We start from the raw sequence: 9,648 nt of genomic DNA, 5'->3' as shown, positions 1-9,648 counted from the left end.
TTTGCCAGTTGGAGTTTTCTGTTTGACACTTCGCTAGAGCTATCTAGTTCAATTTAATGTAAATAGCAGTACCTCTAGCAAGTTTATCGTTATTTTGGATTTCAATTATTTCGGTTGAGCATCACTGAAGAGACATTATTTGTCGAAATGCGCATCTGGTGCATCAAAATTGGTACCGTATAAGTTTTACAGAACACCGCCAATATGTTATAACACAGATGCCTTAATAAACAGTCAAAACCTTTATCTATAGAGTTCACAGCAAAACAACAACGTGCACACACAATAGTAGACAATTCGTTCCTCTGCACGATTACAGCTAATTAACTCGTTCACAGTCACTTCGATAAAACACACATACTATAATGGCGCAGCTTCCTTTTGCTTCTTTGAAATAATAAATGTTCATTATAGTAATATAAGAAACATACGATAGGCACTACAAACATATTCAGTCATGAAAGTACAAAATCTTTTAGATATTTAGGCGGACGGCGGTCACGAATTGGTCGCTGCGATTGGAATTCAGAATGTTGTGGTGCGACTCCCTCAATCTGGTCCTCAGGAACGGGGGTTACCACGGTGCATTCGGTTGGTTCATTCTCGTCGCTGGGTGGTACGGATAGAAGTGGAGGTATTGTACTGTGATCTCGTATTGGTTCTTGTGACTCCATCCCATCGGTATCATGGCTTCATTCGATACAGTCCGGGTGGTCCTCATGTTCCTCAGTGTCGTCATCTGGGTATTTAGGTAGCAACTTGGGCTGGGGAATTTCACAAGGAACACTATAGCACTCCACTAGTTTGACCTTGTAAGAATTAGCGCGAATCTGTCGACCAGAGAACTTTTTGATGTAACCCCATTCTCCATCAATTGCTGTGATTATGTAGCGGTTCCTTGCTTTAGATTTGTCACGATCACAATATAAATATACTAGGTCGCCTACTCGGAGTGACTGTTGATGTTGGGTCTTGTTGCTTTTCCACTTAGATAAAGCACTGGAAGAATGGTTGGCTTCCCGAAGGGTCTGCTTGGAATTCATCGTATAGAAGTCTGACACTGGAATTTGTTCATTGGTGTACTGACTTCGCTGAGTCCACAATTCACGAGCTGAGAGTCCAGTGAACCGGATTCGAGAATTGAGTCTTGCCACGGCTATTGTCAGTTTCAGATCAGTCACAGGACCTCCACCTGGCTCTTGTCGAAGTATTTCTTCTTCCAACTCCCCTATGGCCTTTTCTGCTACTGGATTTTTGTTCTTATTTTTTACCCGACCGATTTCTAAGGTGATTCGATACTTCATAAGAGTGTCATCATCACGAAGCCCCATAAACCCAGGAGCAGGATCCACACGAATTACAACTGGGGGTCCATCCAGAGGTCGTAACTCAAGAACAAGACGGAGAATAGCTTCCCGTAAAGTATCTCGTTTCTCATCAACTATGAGACAGGCGGCGGTAAATGATGTCACACATTCTCTGAGCAGAAGGATGAGTTGGCGGTTTCGCTTAAGTACGTCAGCAGCAAACATTATGCCAAATGTTTCAGTTGGTTCTTCAGAAGACTGAGGAATGAACTGGTCTGGGAATTTTTTCAAGGAAGCATATACGTGGCACGTTTCACACACATTTTCGATGGCCTTCATCAGGTTGAGAGCATAAAAATGTCGTTTCATGACTTGCTGCATCTGGTTACGCGTAGGGTGGTCAAGTGAGACATGTAGTGCAGTAATTAATCCTTCCAATACTGATCGGGGCACTATGATTGCTTCTGTAGTAGGTTGAAATGGATTTGAACGACGTACGACTAAGAGACCATCTCTAGCAATGTTAGCAACGCTAAGGTAACGCTTCACATCTCTAATGTTAGTTAGTTTCCGGGATGGACGAGTTCCATGTTTGAGATGTGCATGGGTTCTTCGTAAGTCAGGGCACTCCGACTGGATGGACACCCAAGCAGAGCGTGTTGTAAAGGGTAAATTGACTTTACTATCAAGCACATCTTGTAAGCACACTGACCTTACAACAGAGTCTTCTGTTTGAGCAATAAAACTGCATATCTGGCATCGCAGTTCGGAACATTCTGGGGCATTCCGACTTGCGAAATCAGAGGGTACATTAGCTGAGCCAGCAAGGTGTTGTATAGAAGTTCGGTACCGACTAGCCACGGACAAAAAGGATGTGACTCTTGGATTTGATGAGAACTCTCCACGACGAAGTTTTTCAAAAGCTTCCACACATGGTTTACTGTCAGTAAGTACATGAATTTGTTTTACAGATTGAATTATGAATGGACTAAAGTGTTTAATTGCTGCTGCGATACATAATGCTTCAATTTCACACGGCAGCCATGTTACTTGATGCTTTCTTAATTTGGCACTAAAAAATCCAGCAAGATTTAGTTTTCCTTTGCGCATGGCATACATAGTAGCTCCTAGGCCTCGTTTGCTGACGGAACCATCTGTAACAATCCAAAGTTCATCAGACGGAATGGGTAAAATAATTGCTTTGCTTAATGACAGCTTTTCTTGAGCGTTCTTGAAATGTTGACGCAGCTCATCAGTCCACTGTACTTTGTCTTTGGATTGCATTCCTCCAATCGAGTTTTCTAATGGGTTAAGTAACTCAGAACAGTTTGGAATTACCCGCCCAAGAATCTTATATGCACCAAGAAATGATCGAAGGCCTTTCACTGTATCGGGAACACTGCATGATGATAATGTGGAGACCTTGTGTTTGCTGGCAGAAATCTTCCCTTCCGTCCAATTCCATCCAAGTATTGTGGTCGAACGGGGGCATATGATGGTTTTGGTAGGAGACAAACGAAGTCCACACAGTGCAAGTGACTCAAGCACGCTTTCCCAATTGTTGAGTAATTCCTCCACTGTTTGCCCTCCACAATATAGGTCATCAGCTAGTTTAGCCACACTACCTTCTTGTAAACAGTCTCCGAGTACTCTGCACATAAGCTCCTCAAGAGCAGTTTCTGAGCCTAGCATGCCCATAGCACACCTAGTGTACACACGTACTCCTCGATAAGGCGTCACAATGCCACAGTACTTTAAGGATGGTTTCGAAAGAGGAATCTGATGGAATGCACTGGTCAAGTCGGACACAATAATGTATTTCCATCTGCCGATGGTTCGAAGAGTTGAATCAACATCCGGCATGAGCGATGGCTGTGGCTTACTGTAGCGTCCCACGTCTTCAAAAGCTGTGACGAGTCTGTGGCCTCCGTTTGGCTTTTTGACGAGAAAGGATGGATTCAGATATTCAATAGAGATGTCCCATTCTTCCGGTTTTTTAAGAACTCCTAAGTTCTCAAGTTCATCACATTTTTGTTGTAATTCCTGTAATTTGTCTCTCGAATACTGTGGTAGCCTTCCTTTTCGCTGTGGAGGTTGAACAGGTCCCATGTTTATATGACATTCGAATTTGCCAGCTGTTCCATTGTATCCTCCAAAACTTGGGTCAAATATTGAGTCGTACCTTTCAAGTAGTTTGTTGAACTTCTTACGATCGGTTTCGCTCAGAATATTTTCTGGATCAATACTAACTGTGTCTGAGTGGAAATTTGATGTCCCTGTCATTCTGACAGTGGAGAGGATAGGATATGTTTCATAGTCTGTACTCCCATCTAAATCAGTGTAATTTGTAGATGTAAGGTGAAGTTGACACAAGTGATCATTTTTGTGTATTACACATGGCTCATTAGTGTCATTCAAGAGTCGAACTTTCCCACCAATAGCTTCGATCACAGTCGGCTTAGGCCAGTCCAGGTTTCCTGTTGTGGTCCGGTTTACTCGCGGTTCCATGGAAAGAGTTGATTCAGGGTGTAAAACATCAGGAATTTTGAGCTCCATGTATGATCCAGGCCAAACGGTTGTTGTTGTTGGTTCCGCTCGGAGGATGAAGGCCTGGGCTCGTCGCACATGATGAGGTATCGTGGACTGACCATCAGGTATGTATTGGATAATAGTAGAATCGCCAATGGTCACTTGGTGTTTGGAGGGACGTATGCCAATGTCATTGCACTTCATGAATGGCATTCCTGCCAAAATGTCAACATCCAAATCGTTGATGGCTAGGGCGTCAAGGTGAAGTATTTTGTTGTTTCGGGTTAGAGTGAGATGTACTTCCCCGACACTCTCAAGAGGTGTCATGCCATCGGCTTGAAGAACATTCTGCGATGTCTTCTTGATAGGGGCTCCGATCACCTCTGCAAATTTGGTCCTAATCATGCTAATTTCAGCTCCAGAATCTATAGTTAAATACACAGGGTGGTGCTCATAAAACACTTTAATTTGAGCGGACTTGCTGGTGCTGACGCGGCGAGTTGATGGAATAAATGATGGTGGGTCTTCATCATCTACTGATGAAGGATCACAAAAGTCACCTGAGAATTCTTCACTTTCTGAGTCCTCCATTTGAACTAGTTGTCTGGACTTGGTCATGAAACGTCTGTCTCCATCAGGTAGATATTTACAAGTACTGAGGAAGTGATCGATTCTGGTCCGTCCTGCCTGTTTGCGCAATGGGCATTCACGTTTCAGTGTTGTTGTAAGGGACTTCTTATTTGAAATTTTTGTTTGTTTAACAAAGGCAGTTCGCAGGACTTTGGATTCATGTGATGAATGTATTTCATCAAGTAAGCTGTCAAGGGCTTGTGAAATTTCTGGTTTAATGGAGGCTAGTGTTTTTGAACGCAACTCTGTTCCATATCGCTGTTTCACTAATGTTGGAAGATCCTTATGTACGAGTCTGAGCCAGGTGAGTATCACAAGATTCTCAAGTGTCGGGGTAAGTTCTTCCTCTGCCTCAGGGATTTCTCCATGGTGACTGATGTTTCCCGTTGGTGTAAGTATATTGTCTTCTATGAAACTCATAAGGCGTTGATATAGGTCCTCTGGCCTCTCGCCTGCCTCCAAATGAATATTGTCAAAGTCAAGGAAGTGACTTCCTGTGGACTGGAACCCATAATGTTGTTTTATTGACTGCCATATGGAATGAACTGAGGTAGAGTTTTTAACGATGGTGTTCCTGGACACCACAGGACAAAAGTTAGCTATTTGGCCTAGCATCAACTCGAGGTGTGTTACCTTCTGCGCTGCCGTGCGCCTGGTATTCTCAGCTACATCCACGCCGTCATTCTCAAGTCCTCTTAAGGGGGTGGTGAGCGTCTTCTTTAACCAGGTGAAACCGTCGACAAGGAACGGTGCAAAGTTTGTGTCGAGAGAGAGTGTATATTGCAGATTTTGGTGCCATGCCTCAAATGAAGTAATAGATTCACTTTTTGTTAATGGCCACTGCTTTGGGGGCACGTGTTGTAGCCATGACGAGTAATTACCATTAGTCGAATTACAGGTGATTGTTTTGGTTCGCACAGGTTTGTGACGTGCGCAGTTCCTGATAAACGGCGTTGTTTATATGCACTTTCGCATTGGTAAGTCACTGAGTGTTAACACATTCGCTAGAATTTGGAATAGTCTGTTCTTCGGGGAATGGATGACGATTCGCTGCCACCACGCCAATGAATTTTCTAAAATGCCTGCAAACTTTATCATGTATTTCTTCAAGTTCTTGGCATTAAATGTTTAAGAGTAGATAGAATTTGTAATGAAATGGAGTAAAAATTATGTTTTATATTGAATTCAGTAATGTGAGTACTTCAAAACACAGAAATACCAATGTTATTGAGAGTAGAGACTAGAAAGCTCCCGACTTTCTTTTGAGTCAACGTCTACGCGCTACAGATCAAGGTTACTTTATGCGAACGAAATATCAGTAGCCACAGCATTTACTGGACAAGCGAGTGCATAATCAGAAATATTTGTCTTTTTGTTTGTCTGTATGTCTGTGTTACCTAGATATACTGATTTGAGCAGTTTTTATCATCCATTGTTACAGGATTCAGGGTATACATGATGTTATCAAGCAAACATCCCAACAAGTAGAATCGACTACGTTTTTGTATCTACATCTTTTATTCATCAAGATCAAAGTATGTCTTTAAGAGAAATACCTGGGTTGCTTTCGGGGGGGAGGGGGGGTTGTCCGATTGCAAATACATTAAAGTTATTCTTGATGTTAATCTAAATTTACGGGACCAGGATATTGGGAAATCGATACCCCACTTTTAGAAGATAATGTTTATGTCACGTGAATGAAACAAGTTGTTAAAGAATTTGATTCAAATGAAACTGCACAATCAGTATGGAAAGCATTTAAAATCAAAATTTAACAACTACTATCAACAATACAGTAAAAGTGTAAGTAAACCATGTAGATGGCGAATTATTCATCTTGAAATGAAAACATTGAATGGGACTTCAGTATACTGTTTCACGCTCCAATCACTGGATGTACATATGCCTCTCTGGACAAACAACATCAGGGTTCTAGGATTTCGAATTCAAGTCCAGGAGCTCTGTCATTTCTTCCATTCTTATATCTGCCTGTACCGCCATTTCAGCTATTTCCTTGATGTTTCATGCAGACGAGAAATCAATATAACTGTGATCAGATAGATATGTAAAATAATTTAATAATGAGGTTATTGTTAAATCATTTACACTTATTTAATGAATTGAGCAATATTTAAACAATAGCACAATGACAATGAGTATAATGTAGAAAAATGGTGACAAAACCTGCACTATGTAACTCGAATACAGTTCTATCTCTTAACTGACAACAGGTGGTGTCTGGAGTTCTAAATTCATGCTGCTAGTAGTACTATAATACATGGGATCATTATCATCAGTAAAACAAGTTTCTGAGATCTTGAAAAAGAATGATAAAAATAAATCGTGTGGCTGCACTGAATATTTTTAAGCATATTACAAGAGTTTTAATGTGCGACCAAGGGGGCGACACCTCAGTGGGACATTCCCCCCCCCCCCCTCCCCTTCTCTTGCAAAATGCGGGTTGATTATAATTTCAAAACCTATTTCGAAAACATTTTTATACCAAGCCTATCTAAATTACTGATGCATATAGGTTAAATAAAGCTTTAAATGAAAGCAATTATATTACATTCCTTTGGATTGCTACCCAGATAAAGCCTTTAATGACTCTATTTCCTCACTAATATACTTATTGAACCCCCCTCCTAGCACCACCTCCCCTAAATGTATTCAGAGTTTTTCGCAGTGTTCCACTATGTCCAATGTAATTGCTTATAGTTTGTTTAACAAATTTTTAACATTTTCAGAATGTATATACGAGAGTGAATCGTGAACAGTCATTGTAACATATAAATTATAAACCTGTTCATGCTACTGTGATGTGGCCGAATTGACGTTCCACTCATTGAAGGAACTCGTATTTTTCAACTTCCAAGACTGTTTAAAGTTGTTGTTGACAAACAGTCGGGTAGGGAGTTTCCTCTGTAAGCTTTTAATCTACGAAGTGTTTGGAGAACAGTCCATGATGTTTCTAAGGGACGTAATCTTTTTGTTTCACCAACTTTAGCCACGCTTGTCGGATCATTTGTTTGTGTCAGAACGGGGTATAATGTAATGTTTTTCATTAACCATACTTTCCCCATCTTCCTAGTGTCCTCACTACAAGCTTCCACTGAGTAGTAGTATTTCGCTTTTGATCCCTTCTTTTCTTTCTAACAGATGCTATTTTACTAGAAGTATCGAAGGTTAACCAAATGCTGAAATCACGTGATCACGGTATATAAAATGTAGAATAAACACGCGTTCCGACAGTAAGTACAAAATGTGCTATTGTAATGACATTTTAGGTAAAATATGTGATTTCTACAGAAAACTATATAAAAAATCAAATATTGACGACTATAACATTAAATCCTACTTAGATACTACCAAAACATTGCATATAGTTAAACAAAAACAAAATATAATTAGAATGTGATGAAGCAGTCCAAATGTTAAAACATAATAAATCACCAGGCTTGGATGGTTTACCAGGCAAATTCTATCAAACTTTCTGATATTGACTAAAACGATATTTTTACAATAGTTTAACACAAACCTTTAGTCATAAACGCATGGCTTTTTCTCAACGTTTAGATTTAATCTCGCTTATCCATAAAAAGGGAGACAAATCAAACTTAGCAAACTATCAACCTATAAGTCTCAAAAATTATTTTGATTATAAAATGATAGTCATTGTTTTAGCTACATTGTAACACACGTAAGAGAAAACAAATAAATCAACAGCATACAGATAAAGGAAATATATTTGAAACAAATGCAACAACTATTATCGACATAATTGAATATTGGGGAAATAAAAATTAACAACGACGGTAATTTACTTTTCTTGGATGTTTAAAATAGCATTTGATTCAATTGAATTGAAATTGGTGTTCAACCTAATCGCAAGAAAAATTCTTCCGTCAATCAGTACGAAGAAGTTATTGATGGACTCTGTCAAACAATATGAAGTCTATTCATTTGATGAAGACCCTATGTTTGAGAGGAGACGATGTATTCAATTTGTCACAGGATACCTCTACCGTAGAAAACGAGAATAACAGGATCGCGGTGGTGAAATTCAATTTCGGAATGAAGAAAGTTCGTTGTCGTGATTGCTAGTATTTGACCACAATTAAATACACGGTTAGCAGGTGGCCAACCGTACTACCGCGGGGTTATTCTTGGGTGTGGAGCAGACGAGATATGGAGTTATTATGTCCATGGAAGAGTTTTGTAGAACGGGTTAAATTGCGCAAACGGTATCGATCATGTTTGTCAATACAGATGTTGATCGTGAGGAAAGATCTACACTTATTTCGAAAGTGATGACATTTTAAAAAGTGTGCACTTTTCTTTCTTAAGTATTGGCATTTTTCAAAATGCCTGCAGAATTGATAATGTATTTCTTCAAGTTCTTGGCATTAAATATCTAAAGTAAATGAAATTTATAAATGAAACAGAATGAAATTATGTATTGTATTGAATGCAGTAATGTTAGTACTTCAAACAGAGAAAAAACTCAATTGCTGCAAAACTGTAAATACTAACATACAAATGTACTTAACACTAATAAGGTATGCTTATTCTAAAGATGTAATATCAATGCCATTTAGGTTCAACATCTTCTTAAAGGACACATCTCATGTTTTCAAAGTATACAATATTACATGCATTTTGTCTTCTTTATGCTTATAGTAATTAATTCTAATAGTTCGTTCGCCGAAATTTTGCGATAATTAACCACAATACAGACTTAAATCTAAGCCCCGATTTCAAAAGGTCAAGTTAATTAGGTAGGTAATCACGTGGTACAGTGACGTCACATGCGCCCTTCGGATTGTGAAAGTACTGCGAGATATTATTAAAAACTCAACTTTTAGGGGCATAACTTATTTACCATGGGCAACATTTAAATCGATGTTGACAAATTGTCCGAGTTTTATCTGTGTTCGCCACCAGTGCACACATATAACGATGTAAATACCCAAATATAGCGAGTAAAGCGTGTATGAAATCGGCAATATTGTGAGTAAATAATGTTTATATGGGTCGCTGTCTACAAACTGTTTGGGGATGTTATTCCTTTATACATCTGTAATAGACGCTGTTTTTCTAAAATAAACAGTGCAATCATTATTTATTTTTGGATTAGACAAATTATGATACGTTAAATTGTTGACAACTAGGCCCTAAGCCA

The sequence above is a fragment of the Ostrea edulis genome, chromosome 7 (genome assembly GCF_947568905.1).
Source record: "Ostrea edulis chromosome 7, xbOstEdul1.1, whole genome shotgun sequence".
NCBI lineage: Eukaryota > Metazoa > Mollusca > Bivalvia > Ostreida > Ostreidae > Ostrea > Ostrea edulis.
Note: the sequence above shows the minus strand (reverse complement) of the source record.